Source organism: Mauremys reevesii, linkage group 14 (assembly GCF_016161935.1).
Source record: "Mauremys reevesii isolate NIE-2019 linkage group 14, ASM1616193v1, whole genome shotgun sequence".
Lineage (NCBI taxonomy): Eukaryota > Metazoa > Chordata > Testudines > Geoemydidae > Mauremys > Mauremys reevesii.
Genome location: NC_052636.1, coordinates 23,659,879 through 23,686,446, shown reverse-complemented (window position 1 = coordinate 23,686,446; position 26,568 = coordinate 23,659,879). Strand labels below are relative to the sequence as shown.

At 50.7% G+C, this 26,568-nt stretch overlaps 2 non-coding genes and 1 pseudogene across 2 annotated transcripts; 1 reads left to right on the top strand and 2 right to left on the bottom strand.

Moving 5' to 3' along the window:
* LOC120381673 overlaps positions 1–26,568 on the bottom strand; it is a 42,101-nt pseudogene that overhangs the window by 8,331 nt on the left and 7,202 nt on the right.
* TRNAV-AAC lies at positions 22,965–23,037 on the top strand. The gene has a single exon. It is a non-coding gene; the product is annotated as a tRNA-Val (tRNA).
* On the bottom strand, positions 25,379–25,450 carry TRNAG-UCC. Its single transcript has one exon. It is a non-coding gene; the product is annotated as a tRNA-Gly (tRNA).

The window sequence follows — 26,568 nt, the reverse complement described above, 5'->3', positions numbered from 1 at the left end:
GGTGACCCCCCCCCGAGGAGCGGGGAGAGAAAGGGGGGGGCTGAGATCCCCTCGGATTTACCGCTGCCCTCTCCCGTGGGGACCCCCCTCCTCCCCCGTCCTGCCCCCTTTCTCCCTAGTGAGCCACGAGCAGCGCCCAGGGTGACCCTCCCCAACCCCTGAGAAGTTCCCTGTCCCCCCCCCCCCGATTGTGCCCCATTTTCTCTTCCCTTCGCCAGTGGCCAGTTCAGGTCTCAGGTTTGGGGGTTTTCCCCCATTTCCACCTGCAGGGATTTGTCCTTGTGCGGGTGGGAAATGGTTCCCCCGAGGGATTCCTGAGCTGGGCAGAGGGTGAATGGGCAGAGGCTGGGGGGGCCCTGAGACAGGGACACCTCTGGGCTGGGCTGGGGGGGCCACTCTCTGCTGGCAACGGGGCCTGGGACGGGCCCGGACGGGGAGGGAGGAGCAAGTGTCCCCATGGAGACGGCCCAGCCCCAGGTTTCCCCTCCCAGCTACTTCCCCTCCCCACCCTGCCCAACCCCCCCCCCGGCCCCCCCCGCTTGCTAGTCACATTCCTAGACCCCACTGCCAGCCCCTCCCCACTGATAGTGACTTTCTCACTTCAGCCCCCTCCTGTCCCCTGTGAAAAGACATCACCCAGGGCTCCCTGCCGGCCATGTGAGTGTGGGGCAAGAAGAATCCCTCCCATTCTGTTGTTGATTCAATATCCTTGTATAATCTCCTCCAATTTCCCATCTTTTCTCTTCAACTGTTAAATGGTGACACACAATCTCCCAGATGTTGGTGCTTCTCTCTTATATTGGCAAATATTTAGTTTGTGCCCCATTTTCTCCTCAGTTCTGAAATACTGCTACTGAATTCTCAAAAATCTTCCCGCTTTTCTCCCCAGGTGTGTGACTGAGATCAGGGCTCCTATCGTACTGCCAGGCGCTGCAGAGACCCCAACTGAGATCTGGGCCCTGTTCTGCCAGGCACTGAAGAGACCCCAGGTGAGATCAGACCCCACTGTTGTGCCAGGTAAAACTGAGACCTGGACTGAGATCATGCCCCCCCCCTTTGGGCCAGGCAGCGCACGACTGTGACCCAAACCACTGCCTTTATTGTGCTGGGCGCTTCAGAGACCTCGACTGAGATCTGTGTCCCTGTTGGGTCTGGCACTGCACTGACCCTAATGAAGATCACACCCCACCGCTGTACTGGGCACTGCACAGACCCTGACAGAGATCCTGCCCCCACATTTTGCCAGATGCTGCAGGGGCCCTAAACAAAATCCGGGATCCTGTAATGCCGGGAGTAGCAGAGTCCCTGACTGAGGTCGGGTCCCTGTTGTGCAGGGCTCTGCACAGACACCAAGGGTATCTCTACCCTGCCACTAAAACCCCCCAGCTGGCCCATGCCAGGTGACTCAGGCTCACGGGCTCAGGCGAAGGGGCTGTTTAATTGCAGTGTAGATGTTTGGGCTCGGGCTGGGGCCAGGCTGTAGGACCCTGCGAGGTGGGAGGGTGCCAGATCTTGGGCTGCAGCCCCAGCTGGAACATGGACACCACAATTAAACAGCCCCACAGCCTGAGCCGTGTGAGCCCAAGTCAGTGGGCACGGGCCAGCTGCTGGTGTCTAACAAGTTTGCATGGAGAATTTGGGGCAAAACTGGGAACTGAACCCAGATTGTTTGAATTCTTGCCTCTCCCCTTAACCCCAAGCCCAGCGTGTGTGTGTGCAGCGTTGTTTTGGTCTGTGTTTGCCTTGCATTGGCTTCCAAGGGAGGCTGTGGAATTTCCTTCACTGGAGGTTTTTAAGACCAGGTTAGAGATGCACCAGTCTGGGAATGTCTAGGGATACTTGGTCCTGCCTCATCACAGGGGGCTGGAGTAGATGCCCTCTCAAGATCCCTTCCAGGCCTACACTGAAATAATTCTCTTTTGTGCTGTGTCCTGTTCTACGCTGAGCTGTTTTGCATGGGGCCATTTGGAACTGTGATCGCACCATGTTTTGTAGCAGTTTTGTGGTGCGTTGTTTTGCCTCAGCTTGTTTGGTGCCTGTGCTGTGTTGGTTTGAGTTGAGCTATTTTCCATTGTGTACTTTTGTCCTAGGATGTCGTTGTTTGCATCTGTTGCTTTCTTCTCCTTTGTATTGTCATTTTATGCTGTGGAGTGTAGGTTGTGTTTTTTTCCCCCCTGAATTGCCTGACATTATGTTGTGGTGGGTTTTATTCTGTATGTTGGGTTTTTATACGTATATATCGCATCACATCCTAGAAATGTAGGGCGTGATAGGACCTCAAGATGTCATCAAGTCCAGCTCTCTCTGCCGAGGCAGGACCAAGTATCTGTAGATTATCTCTGACAGAGCTTTGTCCTACCTGTTCTTAAAAACTTCCATGGACAGAGACTCCCCAGCCCCCCTTGTAAGACTATTCCCGAGTTGACCTGCCTTAGCTCTGGGGACACCCACACAGATTGTAGTGGTGAGAAGCTCTGGAGAGAGGAGACCCCAGTGAGTGGCAGCTGGGTAAAGAGACTGAAGTTGGGAGGAGAAACATTGACGTGTCCAAGGTCACCCAGGCTGTCTGTGACCGAGCTAGAAATAGTTTCTAGTGCCACCGTACTGCTGTTTCTGAAGGTCTCTGCCACCCTGGTGTTTTAGGCACTGGTGCAAACCCTTAGTACAGACAGAATTTACACTAGTGCACTCTGATTGGCACTGGTGCACCATGTCCCAGTTTGAAGGTTTGAGGTGGGGGTGGGGGGAAGTGACCTCACAGAGGCCTGAGGCTGGCTGAACAGTGCAGCTGGTAAGGGAGGGGCAGCAGTGAGTGCTGGAGGTATGAGCCAGGAGCACAGCCCCACAGGGCTGGACACTGACTTCTCCTGACCCAGGAGACACCCCCTAGCGAGGTGGTTTGTCCATGGATGCACAGGCTGTCTTGGCAGAGCAGCTCATCTGCAGTCCCTGCACACCTCTTCCTCCAGCCTAATACAGTGTGCTCTGGGGGCTTTCCAAGCTGCAGGTGACGGGGCTCTGGCATTAACAGGGTCTGTTCCTGGCTCTGTCACAGACCTGTTTACTGACCATGTGGAAGTCACAGCCCCTCTCTCTGTAACGCTGTCTTCAGTGACTCGAGAGCATGAGCACCAGCCTCAGGCAGACTGGTAAGAAGCAGGGAACAAACCCCAAATTGGGTGTGAGGTCTGTATGGAGATTTCACCAACCAAGTATCCAGTGTAAACACTTCAGGCACTGTAACAGCATTAACATGGAATCACAGACAGTCTCCTTGGGTGATCCCATATATCTTGCCACGCAGGTGAGCTCACCTTCGTGACAGATGATCCCTTACTCCAGGGATTCTCAACCTTTTTCTTTCTGAATCCCCAATGACGGAGATTCCGCAACCTCCCTAGGCAATTTATTCTAGTGCTTAACCACCCTGGCAGTTAGGGAGTTTTTCCTAATGTCCAACCTAAACCTTCCTTGCTGCAATTTAAGCCCATTGCTTTTTATCCTGTCTGCAGAGGTTAAGAAGAACAATTTTTCTCCTTCCTCCTTGAAATGACCTTTTATGTACTTGAAAGCTGATCATGTCCCTTCTCAGTCTTCTCTTCTCCAGACTAAACAAACGCAATTTTTTCATTCTTCCCTCATAGGTCATGTTCTCTAGACCTTTAATCATTTTTGTTGCTCTTCTCTGGACTTTCTCCAATCTTTCCACATCTTTCTTGAAATGTGGCACCCAGAACTGGACACACTATTCCAGTTGAGGCCTAATCAGCGCGGAGTAGAGTGGAAGAATTACTTCTTGTGTCTTGCTTACAATACTGCTGCTAATACATCTTAGAATTATACTTGCTTTTTTTTGCAACAGTGTAACATTGTTGACTCATGTTTAGCTTGTGATCCACTGTGACTCCCAGATCCGTTTCTGCAGTGCTTCTTCCTGGGCAGTCATTTCCTATCTTGCATGTGTGTAAGTGATTGTTCCTTCCTAAGTGGAGTACTTTGCATTTGTCCTTATTGAATTTCATCCTGTTTACTTCAGACCATTTGTCCAGTTTGTCCAGATCATTTTGAATTTTAATTCTGTCCTCCAAAGCACTTGCAACCCCTCCCAGCTTGGTATCATCCACAAACTTGATAAGTGTAACAGAGAGACTCTGCTGCTGGGAGGGTTTCACCATGTGTCAGAGGGTTACACCCTGGTGGGAGGGGGCTAGGCCTGTACTGGGATAAGGTCACTCTGCATCACAGTGTGGCAGAACCTGGAACGTCCATTAGCAGGGAACAATGCTGGGGGGAATCGACATGTGGAAAGGACAGAAACCCTATCTGAATTCTCTCACATTGCCCTTCTCACCCTGGCAGGCTACAGAATAACGTCCACATTTCGCCCCAAATCATCCCCTCCTTCCAGCGGGAAGGGAATGGCTGCAATGGAGCTGGCTCAGGTAAGGGATTCTCAGGGAGCTGGTGGTGGGTTCTGCTTGGAGGGAGAGGAGCAGTAAATGTATAGGAGGGTGGGAGGCAGGAACTATCTAGGGTGTGGAATGGAAGGGGACAGGATGTGACAAACCTGCTGAGACTTGTGTACTCTAGGGTGAGATGGGTTGTCACCCCGGTGTGCAGTCTGGGGGGCTTCTGGGAACCGCTGTGCCCTCTAACCCTCAAGCTGGGCTGGCCCTTCTGTCACGGAGTGTGGGGGAGTCTGGTCCTGCACCCCTCTGCCTGGGACTCTCAGTGACTCTCAGCCAGCCAGTAAAACAGAGCTTGGAGGCACAGCCAGGACCCCTCAATCAAGCCCCTCTGGGGTCCAGGAAGCTTTGTCCCCTAAATTCCAACCCCCCAGCCCAAAACCGAAACTAAACTCCCCTCCCTCCAGCTGTCCCCTTCCTTTGTCCACCTTCCCGGGCAAAGGTGTTGACACCCTCCCTGCTCCCTGGCTCAGGTTACAGGCTGAGCACTTGTCTCTCACCTAAAGTAATCCCCGGCTCTCCCATCTCCCACACAGACAGCCCCTACTCCATCACACCTTCTCACACTGCTTTGCTAGAGATTCAGCCAGCCTCTTCAGGCCCTGTTATCACCCTACACAACAGCAGGTGGCACCATACACCCAACTAAGCTACCTGAGTGCTTTACCTGAGCCACTCAAGGAGAGAGAGAAGACAACAGCCAATTTCCCAGCGATAAGTGTTAGCTTATCAAAAGCAGATGACTTACCAAATGACCAAAAACTCAAAAAAGCCTAACATACTAGATGGATAGAATTTGAATTAGCAATTTCTCACCCTGACTGATGATAGAAGCAGTCCCCCAAGTTTCCATACACAAGCTAGAAATCTCTTTACCCTGGGACCAGCACTTCCCTCAGTTCAGTCTTTGTTCCTCGGGTGTTTCCAGGAGTTCTCTTGTGTGGGGAATGAAGCCAAGAGATGATGTCACACCCACCTTATGTAGCTTTTCCATATGGCGGGACCCCTTTGTTCCAAACTCAGTTCCCAGTCCAGTTTGTGGAAAAATACAGGTACCAAAATGGAGTTTAGTGTCAAATGGTCTGGTCACATGCACTAGCATGTCCTGCTGAGTCATAGTAGCAGTGACTCATAGGCTGGCTGAAACATTCACAAGAAGGCTCAGCTCTTCCATGGTCCATTGTCTTTGTTGATGAGCCATCAGCTCTGTCTGGCTTCTTTGTTGTACCTGAAAGGCTCGTTGTGACTGTTACCCAGAGTAAGCACATTTGAAATACAGATACAGAGTCAATATCCATAACTTCAGATACGAACATGATACATGCACACAAATAGAACAATCATTTTCAGCAAATCATAACTTTTTCAATGACACTGAACATGATGCATCTTGCACAAAATGCATCATAATTATGTCCTAATCATTTGATAATCATACCACTAGGCTGCATGTGGGGTGTAGTGTCAGGGCCTAATTTCAAGGCAAAGGTGTTGGGAATGGAACTTCCCCTCTTTGTGGAACAGGAAATAACCCTCCAGCCAGGGCTGGGAAAACTTCCCAGACTCCCAGTGCTGAACCCTGAACCTACTGACACTTCATTAGTTACCACCAACCCCGATCTTTGTGGCAACTGCAAACTTTATCAGTGATGATTTTATATTCTCTTCTAGGTCATTGATAAGAATGTTAAATAACACAGGGCCAAGAACCAATCCTTGTGGGAACCCCCTAGAAATAAATCTACTCCACCATGGTTCCCCATTTACAATCATAGTTTTTAATCTATTTAATGTATGTTGTGTTCATTTTGTATCTTTCTAGTTTTCTAATCAAAATGTTGTGCTGAACCAAGTCATACGCCTTACAGAAGTCTAGGTATATTACATCAATACTATTAGTTGCAACCAAACTTTTTAATCTCATCCAATAAGGATATCCAGTTAGTTTGATTGGATCTGTTGTCTCTGAACCTTTGTTAATTGGTACTAATTACATTACCCTCCTTTCATTCTTTATTAATTAAATCCATATTCGCTGCTCCATTATCTTGACCAGTATCAGACTAACACTCTTGTAATTAGCTGGGTCATCTCTTTTACACTTTTAAAATATTGGCACAGCATTAGCTTTATTCCAGTCTTCTGGAATTTCCCCAGTGTTCTAAGTCCTAATTATAATCACCATTAAAAGTCCATCACACTCCTCCACCAGGGCTTTCAAAACTCTTGGATACAAGTTATCTGGACCTACTTATTTAAACATGTCTAACTGTAATAGCTGCTGTTCAACATCCTCGTGAGTTATTGTTGGAATGGAAAGACTGTCATCCTCAACGTCTTATATGACTTACATCATCCGTTTTTCTCCAAATCCAGGAGAGAAATATTTATTGAACACTTTTACCTCTTCTACATTATTTTTGATAATTCTGCCATTTCCATCTAGTAATTTGCCACTTCCATTGTTAGGATTAATTTTGTACTTAATATACTTTTTAAAAACTTCCTTCTTATTTTCATAAATTGGTCATTGATCTCTGATAGCTTCCCTTGCCAACTTTCTACAGTTCTGACCTTCTGTTCTTTACTATTGACTTCCCCTTTCTTCCATATATTTTATTTTGAGAGTGTTGGGATTCCTACCAGGGAGCCACCAGCAGGGTCCAGAGACAGCCTCATCTCCTATATTAAGCTCTGGCTAGTAGGTATGTGATAAATGTGAAGACGCTGCCTCCGTCTGTCAGCTGGGAGACACAAAGGTTCTCTCTTTCCACCCTCTGATGCCGCCTGGCTGTTCTAGGCAAGGTGGGGTGGGACTCTGTTAACATGTGCCTCCCGGAGCTTCCATTTCCCTGGTGCAGCTGTTCCCTGAATAGTGGGGTTGTGGGTGGGGCAGCAGGTACTGAGTGTTGGACTCTTGCTCTTTCAGGGGCTGGTGACCTTCGAGGAGGTGGCTGTGTATTTCACCAGGGGTGAGGGGGCTCTGCTGGACCCCGCTCAGAGAGCCCTCTACAGGGGTGTCATGCAGGAGAACTATGAGACGGTGACCTCGCTGGGTAAGGAGTCCTGTCCCCTGGGTTATTAGAAGCTGTGGGGTCTCTGAAGAACCTGAGCAGTAATAACTTTATACCTTTATTCATCATACAAGTTTTGACAAGTTTCCTTGCCCCCCCCTTTATTTGCCTTATCTCCCACCCACTAGAATCATTTTTGGACATGTGCCTTTTTGGTGCCGTCAGTCATTTTAAAATTGCATTTAATGTGTCCTTATTGGCTACATGAATAACTGTAGCTTTCATGCCTTTCCCTCATTTTAAGAGGAAAATACGCCACCTGTAGAATTCTAAATTGAGTAAATAGGTGTAAGACTCATGCATGGCTTGTGTGACAGTCAGATGAGCTCCTCTTTCGATAGGAGAGTGTATAATGTTGCCATTCAGGACCCCACGGATGAAGGGAGAACAGAGCTGTGGGAGGGGAGGAGAAGGGGGGAGTAGATAATTCTGGGGTGCCAGGACGTGGGGAGGGTGTGTGCAGGGTTAGAGCTAAGAAGCAGCAGGGAGGGATGAGGTGGTGAGAGACGAGGAGGGAACACAAGACTCTCCCAAGGTGCCGGCAGGTGGTGCTGGCTGAGAGTAATGGGAAGAAGTGGAGAGGAGAGTGGAGGAAGGGCACCGAGGAAGTGGCTCAGTCTCAGGTGTTGAAGCTAAGTGGCCTGTCCTTGTGGAAGAGTGGGAGCCCTTGGGGGTCTAGTGCACTCAAGAGGCACCTCCCAAGGACTGTTTAAAAGCCAGGGCATTGCAGAGATCCTATGGATCCATGACAGTGCCAGAGGTTCAACCTTATGGGGAAAAGATATAAAACAAGAAAAGGATCTAAATGCGTGTTTACCATCGCTCCCTCTCAGTCCTCATGGGAATCCCTGATCCGTTCCAAAGTGTATTAAAACCTTCCTTAAAGGCTCACCTCTTGGTTATCAGGTCATGTCCATTTGTTAGAGGGTTTTCCCTTCACCCTCCCACTTCCCTGGTTCTTGTCACGCAGACAGCAAGCAGCGAAAGACCAGAAGTCTGAAGCACAGATAATGCGATGTTTATTGGGGTTATTTCCAAGCAAGCATATTCCACTGCCCTAATGAACTTACACCTAGAAAAAATAATTATGCAGCAGACAGAAACAATTAGAGAACCAGACTGATTAACAAGGTAAAAGTGGTGGCCATAAAGATAAAACAGTACAGAAATGAGGGTTTCACAACCACAACCATTGAGAAGGGATTTCTTGCCAGACAGGCTGCTGTCAGACTAAGTTTTCTTTAACCACCTTAAGATCTGTTTCTTTATCTGGTGCTGATGGGCACTATCGGGACAGGATCATCTTCCTAACAGCCCAATAGCACCTTATTTCAGTGTGACTGGTTTGGGATGTCAGGATGTGACCCTTCGCTTCACAGCTTATGGCTGCCCCTGGTGCTGAGCCAAAGGCCTTAGCCTAAGAACAAGGCCTCAGACTATCCTAGTGAGAGAAGGCCCATTCACAGGCAGACTGTGATTTTGATTCTTAGCTAGACAAAGTGATAAAAATACCCCTATGTCCTTAAAGTCTAGGCTTTACAGGCAGGCCTGAATATCTCTATTCTAACAGTGGGTTCTAGCCCTTCCCCCATTCTGTGTCTGTCTTGTCTATTTAGATCAGGGGTCGGCAACCTTTCAGCAGTGTTGTGCTGAGTCTTCATTTATTCACTCTAATTTAAGGTTCCGTGTGCCAGTAACACATTTTAATGTTTTTAGACTGTCTCTTTCTATAAGTCTATAATATAGAACTAAACTATTGTTGTAAGTAAAGTAAATAAGGTTTTTAAAATGTTTAAGAAGCTTAATTTAAAATTAAATTAAAATGCAGAGCCCCCCCCTTGGACCAGGGGCCAGGACCCAGGCAGTGTGAGTGCCACTGAAAATCAGCTCGCTGCCGCAGGTTGCCTACCCCTGATTTAGATGGTAAATTCTTCAGAGCATGGGCCATCTACAGTTCTCTGTTTGCACTTTGCCTAGCACAATGGGGACCCACTGTTAGTTGGTCGTTAGGCACTAAGGTAGTGAATATGATTTGTTATAATAGTAACTCTCCGGCCACTTTGAGCCAAGGAAGATGGCCTTGGGATGCGTAGTCTTATTTGGGGTGTGTGAGTAATGTTGATTTGATTAATCAACTTTAATTTGTTTTGTAGTTATATTAATTAATTAATAATACTTAATCATTTATATTAATTAATATGGGTTTAGGCTCGCCAATTTGTTTGATCAGAAGATAAAAGTTCGTGTTTCGAATCGGGTTCCACAGAATTGATAAAGGGACCTTTCGGGGTATGACAGGAAGCTCACACGGAGACAGATATAGTCATAACGACTTTTTATTAAACTCAATGAAATAGTGAGTAAATTGAATCACAGTAATACAATTGTAACTCTGTAATTCTACCTGTTTTACAAGAGATACATATGATGATACAATATTATGTGCTGCAAACTTTGGTTAATATTCACCCGTTTTGATAAATTGGTGTTGGCCTCACCTCTGGCGGTTCGGTTTCACACCCTTGCAGAGGAAACTAATGCAAAGAGCTGTCAAAGCTACTTTAGAATTTATTTTTTAGCTCAACTAAATAATCTGATACACAAACTAAAATAACATTTAGAGAGACCAAGCTTAGCCGAGTCCCTTTTGAACTTAAAGTTTGAAAAGAAAATAAGTGCAGTCTATTACTGGTTAATAGCTGTTGTAGATGGATAGCATGAATACGTAGTTCATAGAATCATAGAATCTCAGGGTTGGAAGGGACCTCAGGAGGTCATCTAGTCCAACCCTCTGCTCAAAGCAGGACCAAACCCAACTAAATCATCCCAGCCAGGGCTTTGTCAAGCCTGACCTTAAAAACCTCTAAGGAAGGAGATTCCACTACCTCCCTAGGTAACCCATTCCAGTTCTTCACCACCCTACTAGTGAAAAAGTTTATCCTAATGTCCAACCTAAACCTCCCCCTCTGCAACTTGAGACCATTACTCCTTGTTCTGTCATCTTCAACCACTGAGAACAGTCTAGATCCATCCTCCTTGGAACCCCCTTTCAGGTAGTTGAAAGTAGCTATCAAATCCCCCCTCATTCTTCTCTTCTGCAGACTAAACAATCCCAGTTCCCTCAGCCTCTCCTCATAAGTCATGTGCTTCAACCCCCTAATCATTTTTGTTGCCCTCCGCTGGACTCTCTCCAATTTATCCACATCCTTCTTGTAGTGTGGGGCCCAAAACTGGACACAGTACTCCAAATGAGGCCTCACCAGTGAAGATGGTGAAGTGTAGTGAAGAAGGAGGAGGTCAAGGTGGGGCGGGATACCATAGTGAGGTAGGTTACCTCTTTTTATAGAAATAAATGCTGGAAATCCTTCCTCTTATGCCCAAATTTCAGTCTTCCCCCATAGAAATGTTAGGGTATGCTTACTCCATAGGCTACTATGTGTGTGCGTGTGGATGGCAGGTATCTGCGCACTTGTAGGGTATTTGTTAAGTCTGTGAGTACAACTTTGAAAAATCCCCTTTGCTATTCTTCATTGTCTGTTGGTCTAGGTAAAGGGTCTTAGACCTAAGCGTAGGCACTTTATTTGGGTATAGGAAAAACAGTTCCTTTTCTGGGTAAAAGGGCACAGGATATAGCTATGCTAACTTTGCTTTAGCTTAAAATGCAGGTTTTTGGCCTGTAGGTTTCTTGCAGTACAGCCAAACATATTTGTAATAGGAATTAATAAACCTATCACAATACTGTACTTATAAGAAAAGAGATATTGATGCAGGCAAGCAGATGAATCCTGAGGGCTACAGATGTTACTGCCTAAAAATGAGATGGGGGTTAAAACTATGGACTATTCTTTGTGACAAGTATCCCACCAATTCCACTGACCTCCCTTGTTTTCTTTCCCTGCAGTAGGGTATCCAATTTCCAAACCTGATGTGATCTCGCAGCTGGAACGAGGGGAAGAGCCGTGGGTCCCGGACCTCCAGGGCTCTGAGAAAGAAGTGCTCCCAAGAGCTGCCTTCGCAGGTGAGGAATCAGTTAAACAACTCAACAACTGCTTAGGAATGCAGGAAACATTTGGGATGCCCTACAAAGACCTTGTGAGCTCTCCAAGTTCAGGATTGTTCCCTGCAGATGTGGAATCATTATGGCAGATGTCACTCATGGCTTCCCTCCTACCCTGACTGACAACTGGCAGCAGGTCCCTCCCCGATCTCACTTTCCCCTGAGAGTTATGGTGCAATGAGGATCCAGAACTGATGCCTTCCTCTCTTTTCTGTGGAAGGGTTTGGGGAAAATGATCTCCTGATAGGTTTGATCTCTCCCACATATATTTTGGTTTGTTCATCCCTTTTCCACTCCTCTCTCTGACATTCCCTTTTCTCAGGCACAGGGAGTGACCTATGTCTGGATTCTCTCTGTCTCCCATCCGGCGAGGGGATGGTGAGTGAGAAGGAGGAGGAGAAACCCCAGCAGGAAGACACTGTGCAAGTAGATCCACATTGGATGTTATCAGGAAGATCCAAAGGGAATGTTTCCAGGAGTTGTGCACTCCCAGAAAACACAAAAGCCTGTGAGACTCAGCAGAGGCCAGAGGAAAACTACAGTAGCCACTCAGACCTTATTCCACGCAACAGAATCAACTTGGAAGAGAGACGCTACATGTGCCATGAGTGCGGGAAAAGCTTCAATGGGAGCTCTCACCTTATCAGACATGAGAGAATCCACACAGGGGAGACGCCCTACACGTGCTCTGAGTGCGGGAAAAGCTTTAGTCAGAGCTCTGCCCTTATCACACATCAGAGAATCCACACAGGGGAGAAGCTCTACACGTGCTCTGAGTGCGGGAATAGCTTTGGGCGGAGGTCTCACCTTATCAGACATGAGAGAATCCACACTGGGGAGACGCCCTACACATGCTCTGTGTGTGGGAAAAGCTTCAAGCAGAGCTTTGCCCTGAGCGCACACAGGAGAATCCACACAGGGGAGAAGCCCTACACGTGCTCTGAGTGTGGGAAAAGCTTCAGTCGGAGCTCACGCCTTATTAGACATCAGAGAATCCACACGGGGGACAGGCCCTACACATGCCATGAGTGCGGGAAAAGCTTCAGACAGAGCTCAACCCTTATCAGACATCGGAGAATCCACACAGGAGAGACGCCCTACACATGCCATGAGTGCGGGAAAAGCTTCAGACAGAGCTCAACCCTTATCAGACATCGGAGAATCCACACAGGAGAGACGCCCTACACATGCTCTGAGTGCGGGAAAAGCTTCAATCAACGCTCTGCCCTTATCAGACATCAGAGAGTCCACATGAGAGAGAACTGTAATAAATCCCTTGACTAGGGCTGGAGAAAGCTTTTTTCTTTTTAATCACATTTGCTAATTCCCACATAGTGATTTTTGCACCATCTTCACCGTGGTGTCTCAGCTCCACCAGATCAGTTGCCTGCTTCTGCCTTTTGCAGCTCACCCTTCTTTGGGGTCAGTCCTGTGATCTTTTCTATCAACTCCTTTCCTTTTGAGTCGAAGGAGTGTGTCCCCCTCCAGCCAGGAATGTTCGTCAGCTCCAGGTGGGGGGAGAGAGGTTTGATTCCAACAAGCTACACTGAGGCTAAAGCTACCTGTGCCTGACATCCACTAGGGCTGCACATGGCGTTGGCTGCTCAAGTTAGTGCTCTTGGTGTAACAAGACAATTATAGTTGTAGAGCAGATGCAGCCCAGGTGCAGGGGTTGGCATTAGCTTTCCCCTTGACCTGACCTAAACTCCATCACTTTCCCTAGTCTAAACAAACCCTGAGCATCACGGTTATACTGTTCCCCCATTTCACAGCAATTCTTAGTCATCGAGTTCACTCTTGGGGAAGAAGTTGTTTCATTCCCAGTTGCTCCGATGTTGGTTCAGGTTGTGCTGCAGAGCAGATATTTATACTACCATTTTTCTCATTTAAAATATATTGAACTATAAGAGAGCAGGAACAAGGCAGGGATGGGGAAAATGTCATTTCACCCTCTGTAACAACAGAATAAGATGGGGAATAAGGGAAGCCCTCTGATTTACCCCATCATCATCCCAGTCCCCCTGTTGTGCAGTTGGTTAGGTCAGTATTTTTTCTAAAGGGCTGGGAAGAGGATTCCCTAGTAAATAACTTGTAACTAAACAAAGTGCCCATGCATTGGGCTCCCAAAGCCGTTGTGGCCCAGGCCCTGCAGGGAGTGGCTCCTGAAGAGATCTCCTTCCTCATTAGCTGCATGTTGCCTATTATTTGGCAACTACAATCCCTAGCTAGGTAGAGATGGGAAACATGGAAGTGACTTTTCTCTTCAGCTCACCCCTGGGAGATGCTGCAAATGTGTAGAAAATGAAATCCGTGTTGAATGTGCTGTAGCTGCAGAAAGATACCTATTTTTAATAGAGACCTGACATTTGGTGTCTTACAGGGATTCTAAACCGCACCTGAATTTAGTCCCTAATTTAAATCTGTGCCACCAGATTAAAGAAATAAAAGGGCACAGTAGGGGGAGTTGTACCTCACTGTCGCTACTGATCTGTTGTGCGGTTGGTCTTCTACGCCAGAGAAGTGTAAAATTACTCCAAGTAAGGTCAAAGATTTGACAAGAGCTCAGGTAGAAATTGCAGGTACTAGTGGTTGATTTTCACCCCTGAGATGGAAGCTGTGGTGACCTGTGGCCCAGGTAAACTATTTTTAGAATGCTGCTCTCTAGTTAAGTGGCATTGGTCACACTCCTGAAGGACGCCATGATTAAATTGGGCACAACTGTCTTTTACCATTTGGATCCAAAGTTAGATGAAGCACAGAGAAACATCTGATTCCTTCAGAGCCATTCCATGCCTGCGGATCCCAATCTGGCTGCCTTGTTGGACAAGAAGCACTTCCCTGCTGGCCAAACAATGGTAGCCAATGAGGGAATGTATCCAGTGATGAGCTGCCAAAATCATAACAACCGGTTCCCTCCTCTGAGGAGGGAACCGGTTGCCCCCCCTCCCCGTTCCTTGACGCCCCCCCTTTTTTTTTTTTTTTAAACTGCGGCTGGGGCCCGGACGCCGGGGCAGGAGCTGAGCCCCCGCTGCGCCCCACCAGGAGCCCCCGCCGCGTCCCACCGCCCGGAACCCGGACCGGCAGGAGCCCCCGCCGCGCCGCCCGGACCGGCAGGAGCCCCCGCCGCGCCGCCCGGACCGGCAGGAGCCCCCGCAACCTGGACCCCGGACCGGTGGCAGGAGCCCGCGCCGCCCGGACCCCAGGGCGGCAGGAGCCTCGCCTCCCCAGGTTGCCTGCCTGCCGGCTGCTTGTTCAGGCTTCCCGCGAACATCTGATTCGCGGGAAGCAGGGCAGGGGGAGGAGAAAGGGGGCGGAGCAGGAGAGCTTGGGCCAGAGCTTTTGTGAAATTTAGCAGCCCTTATAGAACTTGTTGTCCTGGAACAACCGGTTCTAAAATGGCTGCTAAATTTAACAACTGGATCGCGCGAACCGGCGCAAACCGGCTCCAGCTCACCACTGAATGTATCAGATGCGAAGTTCAGACTGCAGGATACTTGAATGCTGAGTCCAGAGTCTGTGGTTTAGTCCAGTCCTGCACAACTCGTAAAGCAGCGAGGGCAATATTACTCCAAAGAAAACAGCTGAGGGATGAAACCCCCCCGGCCTCACTGAACACCAGCGCCACTGAGCCCCTCCCTGAAACAATCCCCCCGAAGCGCCACCCACTCCATGGAAACAAACCCTCCTTCCCCAGCACTGCCCCACCAAAACGGTGGCATTGAACCTTGCTAATATGTTATAGAGGGCCCCTAAGGTAGTATAATTAAGGTAAAAGGAAAATGTATTTTTGCTAGAAGTAGAATAAGATCTTCCCCTCACTTGGTAATCAGTTGCCCTGTTGAGTGAATGAGGTGGGACTGAGGAAGGCAGCACCTCCAGACAGCTGCAACCCTTGGAGAGGGGCTGGGAGCCAGACCAGATCAGCAGAAGAGGTCAGCCACTGATTCATAGCTCGTCTCCTCAGTCCCCTGCTGCCGGCTCACCAGCCCCCCCACCCACTCGCCTCCTCAGCCCCCCCTTCCGTGCCGCCAGCTCACCCGCCCCCCTCGCCTCATCAGCCCCCCTCCCTCACCTGCTATTGTGTCATACAGGAGGCCTGTGATATGCAGGGGGTCAGATTACATGCTCTAATGGTCTCTTCTGGCCATAAAGTCGACTAATATCTGAAAAACTGAGTGTAGCTTTGGGAGCAGCGTCTGATGTTTCCCTGTCTAGCCGGCTTGCTGCCTAGAACGAACGCTCCTTGAGTGGGGTGATCCACAGGGAGTAGCTCAAACCTCCAAAGTGCCTGGCCAGGGGCAGGACATTGGCACAGCAAGGGAGGGGTGTGGCAGTGACATCACAAAGGCCTTTTGCAGGACCTCAGCTTATTGGTCCAAGGTGGTGGGGAGGTGGTGACGTCACAGAGAGATGCTGACATCAGCCAGGCAGGACAGGGGCGAGGGGCCAGGGAAACCTCAGAGACCCCTGTGGCTTTGCTTCAGCAAGTCTCCTTCTCCAGGTCTCTCTCTCAGGACTGGGAGAGTATTCGGGTTCACGGACGTGAGCGCCAGGAAGAACCTCTTTCGAGTTTTCTCCTTCCCTTTCAGTGATTTTACTAGAAAACAGCCGTCCCTGTTTAGAAGGTAAGAGCCTCCTGGAGGTTTGAAACCTGTTCAGTCTGATCCATCTGGTGACAGTTGAATTCTAGGCATGGAAAACAGGAGCTTAAGAAGGCAGAATTTTATTGCGCACCTGAGATTTTGTCTCTTAGAATCACTGGGGACATTAGGATTTGTCCTTTTTCTTTCACCTTTTCCTCCATCCCTCCCTCCTTTCTCTTCATCTCTTGCTTCTTTTGTCCTTTCTCCTGTTCCGCTCACAACACCAGGAGGGAGGGAGGGAGGTGTGTGTGGTTGTGTGGCGGGGCAGTGCTCTGCAGGTCCCACTGTGGGAGGTCCACCCAAAAATGTGGGGCTGAAATAGTGCTCGGGCAGTGATCCCCACCAGTGACCTGGGCCATCCTTTGGGCTCTCTGGTGAGAACCCTCAGCCTCCCGTCCTCAGTCTCTACCCTGATTGGCTGAGCAGGGGGTTATTGATAGGGAGGAAACTCAGATCCTTGTTGTTTTCTTTTAAGACCAAGGAAATAAGTCAGAACCAGTTCTATGTTTGATGAATTTTGCTGCTTCTCTACATTAATAGTCTCTGAGCAGCTCATGATTCTCTCTAACATTGCAGTTTTCCTCAAATACTTGCTGAATAATTCCTGTGCACTGTTGTTGGTCTGGAGCTCATCTGAGAGCACTTTATTCAGGTCATTCAATGTCTGAAATTCAAGATCTGATGGTTAGTTTGAAAATCAGAGGTCTTGGGTCCTATTCCCAACTCTGCCATTGACTGGCAATTCTCCTTTCTCAGCCTTAGCTTCTCCCTCTTTCAAGTAGGGATAATAATGATCCACTCCTACCTACCTCAACACACTCACTCTTCCCCAACACACACACTGTCTCTCCCCACACACACACACAGTCTCCACTCTGCAGTTGAAAAGCAGCTGGCAATCTAGTAGGATGCCCAGGGAACAATAGGGGAGAGAAACCTGCATCACTGAAAGTGCAGCCAGGGAGACACCACACACCAGCCTTGCCTAGCTGGCAAGAATCCAACCTGCACAGAAACACCCTGTGGCTTCTAACCCAGCTCCCTAAGGCCTCAGCCACAACCACTTACCACATGGGGCCTTTCTACACTCTGCTTCTGTTCTCACTGAAGGGTCATTTCCAATTGTTCACTCGGACCAGCTTCCCCAGCGCACTCACTGCTGTGCAGCTCTGTACGTGTGGCCATGGCTGAACTCCCAGAGTTCCTGCCCATTTCCCTACTGGCTGGAGCATGGCTAGAGTGTGTGTGTGTGGTTAATGACGTTGCTGTAGATGGTTCGTTTCCTGCCTTGGCAATTCAGACAGTCCCTTTTCCCAACATATCTCCAGCACATCAGTCCCTGGCTGGGTCTCCTGGGCAGTGGAAAACATCCCTTGTTTGGCCCTGCCAAGGGGATCGTGCAGAGCTGAGACGTCCCTCGGCTTGGATCAAAGGGGGAGTTGGATGGAATTTATCACACAACCGTCCCTGCTCCCCAGAGCCCCACGGGAGAAGCTAGGGAAGGGGGAGTCATTCCTCCCCTGCGCTCCCAGAAGAGCTGCTAGGACTCCTTCCTGCCGGCTGCTCACCCCTGGATCCATCCTCAGCTCCTGGGATCTTCCTGCTCCAAAGGCTCCAGAGGCCTGGGGTGGGGAGGGCGTCACTGCACCGTCTGACACACACGGGAGGTTTCTGGAATTGAAGGAAGGAGCAGAAAACGGAGAGGAAAGAAACAGAGAGAAAATGCCTCGTCTCTCCCCTCCCCCTCCCAGCAAGAAATGTTACCAAGGACAAGCGTGAGGGGAAATGGTGCCCTGGGCAAAACTTGTACTTTGGCACTTCCCCATCGACCCTGGACGATCCCCCTCCCCCTTTACCCCCAGCTCCTGCACTCCCAACCTTTGCACCTCCCCCACCCCTAACTCTACCCCCTCCTGTGCCCTAACCCCTACGCTGTGTCCCCTCTGCCCTTAACTCCTGCACTCCTCCTGTGCCACCAGCCACTGCCCCCTCCTGCCCCCCTTCACCCTAAACCCTGCACCCCTCCTGTGCCACCAGCCACTGCCCCCTCCTGCCCCCCTTCACCCTAAACCCTGCACCCCTCCTGTGCCCCCAGCCACTGCCCCTCTCCTGCTCCCCTAACCCCAGCACCCTCCTGTGCCCCCAGCCACTGCCCCTCTCCTGCACCCCTTCACCATTAACCCCTGCACCCCTCCAGTGCCACCAGCCATTGCCCCTCTCCTGCACCCCTTCACCCCTAACCCCTGCACTCCCTCCTGTGCCCCAGCCACTGCCCCTCTCCTGCACCCCTTCACCCCAACCCCTGCACTCCCTCCTGTGCCATCAGCCACTGCCCCTCTCCTGCCCCTTCACCCCTAACCCCTGCACTACCTCCTGTGCCACCCGCCACTGCCCCTCTCCTGCACGCCCCTCACCCCTAACCCCTGGCCCCCCTCCTGTACCACCAGCCACAGCCCCTCTCCGGCACCCCCTTCACCCCGAACCCCTGCGCCCCTCCTGTGCCACCAGCCACTGCCCCTCTCCTGCACCCCTTCACCCCTAACCCCTGCACCCCCTCCTGTGCCACCAGCCACTGCCCCTCTCTTGCACCCCTTCACCCTTAACCCCTGCACTCCCCTCCTGTGCCCCCAGCCACTTCCCCTCTCCTGCACCCCCTTCACCCCAACCTCTGGCCCCCTCCTGTACCACCAGCCACTGCCCTCTCCTGCACCCCTTCACCCCTAACCCCTGCGCCCCTCCTGTGCCACCAGCCACTGCCCTCTCCTGCCCCTTCACCCTAACCCCTGCACCCCTCCTGTGCCACCAGCCACTGCCCCTCTCCTGCACCCCTTCACCCCTAACCCTGCACCCCCTCCTGTGCCACCAGCCACTGCCCCTCTCCTGCACCCCTTCACCCCTAACCCCTGCACCCTCCTGTGCCACCAGCCACTGCCCCTCTCCGGCACCCCTTCACCCCTAACCCCTGCACCCCCTCCTGTGCCCCCAACCACTGCCCTCTCCTGCACCCCCTTCACCCCTAACCCCTGCATCCCCTCCTGTACCACCAGCCACTGCCCCTCTCCTGTGCCCCCTTCACCCCAACCCCTGCACCCCCTCCTGTGCCCCCAGCCACTGCTCCAGCAAGTCTCCTTCTCCAGGTCTCTCTCTGAGGACTGAGAGAGTATTCGGGGTCACGGACGTGAGCGCCAGGAGGAACCTCTTTCGATTTTTCTCCTTCCCTTTTAGTGATTTTACTAGAAAACAGCCGTCCCTGTTTAGAAGGTAAGAGCCTCCTGGAGGTTTGAAACCTGTTCAGTCTGATCCATCTGGTGACAGGTCACTTCCCTTCTCTATACCTCAGGCTCCTCCCCATCTGCCCAATGGGAATAGGGACAGTTCTTGAACTCTGAGCAGTCGTGAGCCTGAGTGAGATAAGGGGCGATAAAGCCCTCTGTGAAGGAGAATGGGGAGTTTCACGGTGTTTAGCACCAAGGAATTCTAAAGTTTGCTAAAATGTCTAGTCTGTGGAAACAATCAGGGCCAAACTTTTTAACCACTGCCTCTTCTAAATCCCGTTCAGGGATTTGAGTCTCTGTCTTTTAGGTACCTGGGATTCTTTGCCAGCAGGAGAGAAGAGGTTCCTGGTGCCATTTTTGTGGCCTTAACAAACCAGGTGTTGTGCCCCAGTTCTCGTCTGAGAGCCCTGAAAAAGAACATCTTCCCATCCATGAACAAGACAGGACCTATCTTTCAAAGGGGAACAAAGAGACCCCTGGGACTTACAGACTAGCTAGCCTCACTTCCATAGCTAGAGAGATACTGGAATATATTCTTAAACAATCAGTTTTCCAGCAGCACCTACAGGATAATTTGGTTCTTAGGACGAGTGAGCATGGATTTGTCAAAAACAAATCATTCCAAACCCAGCCTCTTTCCTTCTTGGGCAGGGTCCCGGGCCTAGTGGAGGTGGGTAAACAGTAGATGGGATCTATCTTGGGGTTACTAAGGCTTTTGATACAGTCCCGCAGGACATTCTCACAAGCAAACAAGGGAAATGCGGTCTAGATGCAATCAGTGTCATGTGGGTGCAGAGCTGGTTGAAAGCCCAGACTCCAGGGGCCCTTCTCCATGGTTGGCTGCCCAACGGAGAGGGGGCAGCTAGTGGGTCCGGCAGGGATCAGTCCGGGGTCCAGTACTATTAAATAGTTTCATGAATGATTTGGAAGATGGAGTGGAGAGCCTGCTTCTAAAACGTGCAACTGACACCAAGCACTTTGGAGCACAGGACTGGAATTCAAAACGCCCTTAACGAATTGGGGACTTGGTCTTCTTGAGCCAAACCCCATGGCTGGGCCCCTCTCTCTAGACTGGGCTGAAGTGAAACCCCAGAGACAAACACTCCTCCTCCTGGGCAGTGCGCTCCGACCTGGAATGGTCAGATGCTGCTTAGCGCTGTCAGAGCAGCTTTGGCTGGGGGATTCTCCCAGCACTTTCCAATAGCGGGAAGGTACGAAATCCCCATTTGCCTGCTGGGGACGGAGCCCTAGAGGGGGGAGCAACTTGCCCAAAGTCCCACCGGAAAAGGAAAACAACCAGCAGTGGAACCAATAGGGGTGTCAGGATCTTGGAGGCGCTGTCACCCCCACACTAGGGCGGTGTTATGCACCCCCTGCGCCTGGCTGAGTTTCTCCGTCCCTTGGCAATAAGACAGTCTAGAACCCCAACCAGGGTTATTCTATCTGCTACCCAAGATCCATAAACCTGGAAATCCTGGATGCCCCATCATCTCAGGCACTGGCACCCTGACAGCAGGATTGTCTGGCTATGTAGACGCTCCATCATCATTCCACACAAAGATGGACTACAAGCCGTCAGGAACAGTATCCCCGATAATGTCACAGCAAACCTGGAGGCTGAACTTTGTGACTTTGTCCTCACCCATAACTATTTCACATTTGGGGACAATGTTTACCTTCAAGTCAGCGGCACTGCTATGGGTACTCACATGGCCCCACGGTGTTCCAACGTTTTTATGGCTGACTTAGAACAACGCTTCCTCAGCTCTCGTCCCCTAATGCCCCTACTCTACTTGTGCTACACTGATGACATCTTCATCATCTGGTCCCATGGAAAAGAAAACCCTTGAGGAATTCCACCATGATTTCAACAATTTCCATCCCACCTACAACCTCTGCCTGGACCAGTCCACACAAGAGATCCACTTCCTGGACACTACTGTGCTAATAAGCGATGGTCACATAAACACCACCCTATACAGGAAACATACTGAATGCTATACTTACCTACATCTCCAGCTTTCACCCAGACCACATCACACAATCCATTGTCTACAGCCAAGCTCTAAGATACAACCGCATTTGCTCTAACCCCTCAGACAGAGACAAACACCTACAAGATCTCTATCAAGCGTTCTTACAACTACAGTACCCACCTGCTGAAGTGAAGAAGCAGATTGACAGAGCCAGAAGAGTACCCAGAAGTCACCTACTACAGGACAGGCCCAACAAAGAAAGTAACAGAACCTCACATGCCGTCACCTTCAGCCCCCAACTAAAACCTCTCCAGTGCATCATCAAGGATCTACAACCCATCCTGAAGGACAATCCCTCACTCTCACAGATCTTGGGAGACAGGCCAGTCCTTGCTTACTGACAGCCCCCCAACCTGAAGCAAATACTTACCAGCAACCACACAACAAAAACACTAACCCAGGAACCTATCCTTGCAACAAAGCCCATTGCCAACTCTGTCCACATATCTATTCAGGGGACACCATCATAGGACCTAATCACCATCAGCCATGCCATCAGGGGCTCATTCACCTGCACATCTACCAATGTGATATGTGCCATCATGTGCCAGCAATGCCTCTCTGCCATGTACATTGGCCAAACCAGAGAGTCTCTACATAAAAGAATAAATGGACACAAATCAGACATCAAGAATTATAACATTCAAACACAGCCAGAGAACACTTCAATCTCCCTGGTCACTCGATTACAGACCTAAAAGTCACAACATTACAACAAAAAACCTTCAACAACAGACTCCCACAAGAGATGCTGAATTGGAATTAATATGCAAACTGGACACCATTAAATTAGGCTTGAATAAAGTCTGGGAGTGGGTGGGTCATTACACAAAGTAAAACTATTTCCCCATGTTTATTTGTCCCCCTACTGTTACTCACACCTTCTTGTCAACTGTTGGAAATGGGCCATCCTGATTATCACTACAAGTTTTTTTCTCCTGCTGATAATAGCTCACCTTAACTGCTCACTCTCATTATAGTGTGGATGGCAACACCCATTTTTTCATGTTCTCTGTGTATATATATATCTTCCTGCTGAATTTTCCACTGTATGCATCTGATGAAGTGGATTTTAGCCCACGAAAGCTTATGCTCAAATAAGTTTGTTAGTCTCTAAGGTGCCATAAGTACTCCTCATTATTTTTGCAGATAAATTAATGGAGGTGAAGTCCATAAATGGCTATTAGGCAGCCTGGGTAAGGAATGGTGTCCCTAGCCTCTGTTTGTCAGAGGGAGGAGATGGATGGCAGGAGAGAGATCACTTGATCATTACCTGTTAGGTTCACTCCCTCTGGGGCACCTGGCATTGGCCACTGTTGGCAGACAGGATATGGGTTTGGATGGACCTTTGGTCTGACCCAGTCTGGCCATTCTTCTGTTCTTATGAAGGGAGGGGCACAGCCCTGTGACAGAGTTTCTGTAGTGTAGTGGTTATCACATTTGCCTAACACGCAAAAGGTCCCTGGTTCAAAACCAGGCAGAAACATGAGGGCTTAATTTTTCCCAGCTCCTAGTGGTCTATCCCTGCTGTTGTAGGAGCAGCAGTGATTTCTATGCTCAATAGGTCTGTTATACTTCCCCCATTCCCATTTTTGTCTCCTCTCCCTCTCTGAATGCCTGTGAAGTGGCTTCCCCCCTCCCCCTCCCGCTCCCTCCTGCAATGCTTGTGGAATGAAGGGGCTGCTTGCACAGCTGGAAGATCAGAAGAGCTCCTAGATAGACAAGGTGTCTGGGACTCTCATTAGGCAGCGATCACACACCCAGAGCATGGACACTGCCCAAGGTGGAGTGTGACCCACCAGATGCAGCCAAGTCATCTCCAGTCGCAGGCCATGAGGAGCAGGTCCTTAAAAGGGGAAGGGGCCCTGTGCTCAGGAGTCACTCACAAGCTTGTACCTCTAGTGACTGCCCTTCGCCTGGACCGCGTGGCCAGTGGTTCACTGCATTGCAGTTCATTGTGCCTCAGGAAGACTTACCTTCATCACACCAGCCATCGCGGCATGGGTGGCAAGTTTGTAAAACTTTTGGTGGGGCCCAGAACCCGCCCCCAACTCCACCCCCCCCAACTCCGCCCCCACCTGCCTAAGGCTCTGGGAGGGGGCTCGGCGGGGGAGGTCTGGGGTGCAGATCCTGGGCTGGGGATTAGGGTGCAGGACGGGTGCTGGGTGCTGGCTCGGGGCGGGGGCTGGGGGTGGGTGTGCAGGAGGGGGTGAAGGGTGCAGGCTTTGGGATGGAGTTTGGGGTTGGGAAGGGGTGTGTGGGAAGGGGGAGGGAGTTTGGGGATAGGAGGGAGTGCAGGGTGAGGACTGTGGGGCTGAGGATGAGGGGTACATGATGCAGGTGGGGGCTCAGGGTTAGGGAAGTGGGTTGGGCTGTGGGGTGAGGGCTGGGGATGTGGGGTTCATGAGGCGTGGGGGTTCAGGGCTAGGGCAGAGGTTTGGAGTGTGGGGTGCGGGCGGTGGATGAGGGGTCCATGATGTGGGGGTGCTCAGGGCTGGGGCTGAGGATTAGGGTGCGGGGAATGAGGGCTCTGGCTGGGGCTGAGGGTTTGGGGTTGGAGAGGCTCAGGGTAAGGGCAGCCTGCCTTGCCAGTACTGGCGGGAGGCAGGCACTAGGACCCTGCGGCAGCAGACAGCAAATCTGCTGGGAGCCCTCGGGGCAGCAGGCAGGGGAGAGGCGCGCTGCGTTCTGCCAGGCAGGGACGCAACACAACGCGGCGGAGGGGGGGGGAACACGCGGAGGGGGGGTGGCAGGCGGGGGCTGGGACCTGCTCCAGGCAGGGTCGCGGCGGCGGGGGGAGACCTGCGGTGGCCGGGGCTGATCCAGGCAGGACCGGGGGGCAGGAAGAGACCCAGCTCCAACTATTGCTGGAGCAGGGCGCCCAGCCCTGAATATTGCTGGGGCCCGGGCCCCACACAAATATATAACCTGCCGCCCATGCATCGCGGTGCTGGGGGACACTTACCTTGCAGAATCCTGTGCCTGCCTCTTGGCTTCCCAGGGATGGCTACTTACAGCCCAGGAGAAGAAGGATGGTTCTGGTGAAAGAAAGACAAGCAAAGCACTGGGAGGAAATTTGGGTGTGGGCTCTGCGCTGGGGGTGGGGTGCAGGAGGGGTGGTGCAGCTCCCAAAATGACCGGTACACACAACCCTCTGGCAGCAGCTCCTAGAAGAGTGGGGCCAGGGGATCTCCATGTGCTGCTGTCTGCAGGCGCTGCCCCCAGAGCTCCCATTGGCTACAGTTCCTGGCCAATGGGAGCTGCAGAGTTGGTGCTCGGGGCAGGGGCAGCACGTGGCGACACTCCCCCCACCCCAGGGGATGCTGGGACATGCCAGCCACTTCTGGGAGCGGCACGGAGGGACGGAGGCAGAGTGGGCAAGGAGCCACCTTAGTGCTGCTGGCACATCTCTGCACACCCCTTGTGGGGGGAGGGGAGCAGAGGGTCTCCATGTGCTGCCTGGGGTAGGGGCAGAGCACGGAGCTGCCTCTCCTCCCGGGTCTATTCCAGGAGTGGGTGGGTGGGGTCTTTTGGCCTGCAAGGTGCAGCAGGTCGGACTAGAGGATCACACTGGTCCCTTCTGACCTTAAAGGCTCTGAGTCTAAAAGGGAGAGGGAAGTAAAGGAAATTTTTTTTAAAAAATAAACCAAGCATTGTAATACCAGGATGACTCCAACAGCTCATTAAATAGTCCCACCATTTTCTTCCTCCACTGGGTGTTTAATGACCGGTTGGGATTTGGGACACTGATTCTCTCATTCCATTGATAAACTGATACAATGTGACTTAAATTAAACCAATTCTTAGTGGAGGAATAATCACATCATTGCATTGGCTGGGAATCAAACCCAGGTCAACTGTTTGGAAGGCAGCTATGCTCACCACTATACCACCAATGCATCTGGTGAAACTTTCTGATTTTTCACACTTGGTGTCTGGTCACCTTACTTCTCAGCATGAGGCGAATGTCTCTGTGGTCTCTGCCATTCATGGTGGGGAGTTTCCCCACTGATAACAGTTCTTGCTGGGTTGGGGATGGGAGAGAGAAGAGGGGTTTGCTCTGTCTCATTCCTCTCCATTTTCTGTTCCTCCCCGTCCCTTCCAGGGTCCTCCCTTCCATTTCAGACTGTGCAGTGACACCCTCCCCGCACCCAGGACTCTCGAGCCTCTGGAGCAGCACGATCCCATGAGATCCTCAGTGACCAAGGGTCTTTTCCAACTTCCAGGAGACCCAGCTTGAGTCTAAAGGAAGCTCTGTTCCTTCCTGGGGATCCTCTCTCCCTTCCTGGAGATCAAGATCATGAAGCCTCTGCCTTGCCTCCTGGGTCTGAATTAATGTCCCATTTCCCACTATGTGCTCGAAAGAAACAAATGTTTCTAACCCAGGTGAGCGGCGTTAATTCAGCTGGAATCCTTCACCCACATTCCTTAGGAGATACAGACTCTCTGTGACACAGACTGACTGGGGTTCATCTCTGCATGTCCCCAATGGGGAAGGAAAGACACTGAGGGGGAAGGAAGAAGATGGACAGAAGGAGTCAAATGGGGCTAGACCAGAATAGGACATTTTCTGCCTGTTAAAATGTACTAGACTCTAATTGCTTAAAACAAAACAAAAACTCACCAGCTTCTGTTTGAACCATCAGTTTTTCACAGAGCAGCCAAAGTGGTGAAGCACAGACACACATAACCACCGACAGCCCAAGTTTATCTAAGAAGCACCTATAGTGGCTCATGCAGGGGGAAATACAGCTCTGGGTGTGAGTTCAGGCCTCATCCAGAGCTTTGGTTTTCATTAGCCACGGAGCTTCCCCTACTTGCTTTGCCCAATTCACATGGAAAGTGCCATAGGAGGGTGATGAGAGTAAATTCTAAACTCTGAAATGCGGAGGTTGGCCCAGAGATTGGGATAAGGGGTTTGAAGAGAAAAAGCTCTAAGAGTATAAAACCAGACAGTCTCCAGGGGCAGGTATGGTACAACACCTCAACAGGGAGCCATTTGGGGGGGGGGGGTTCA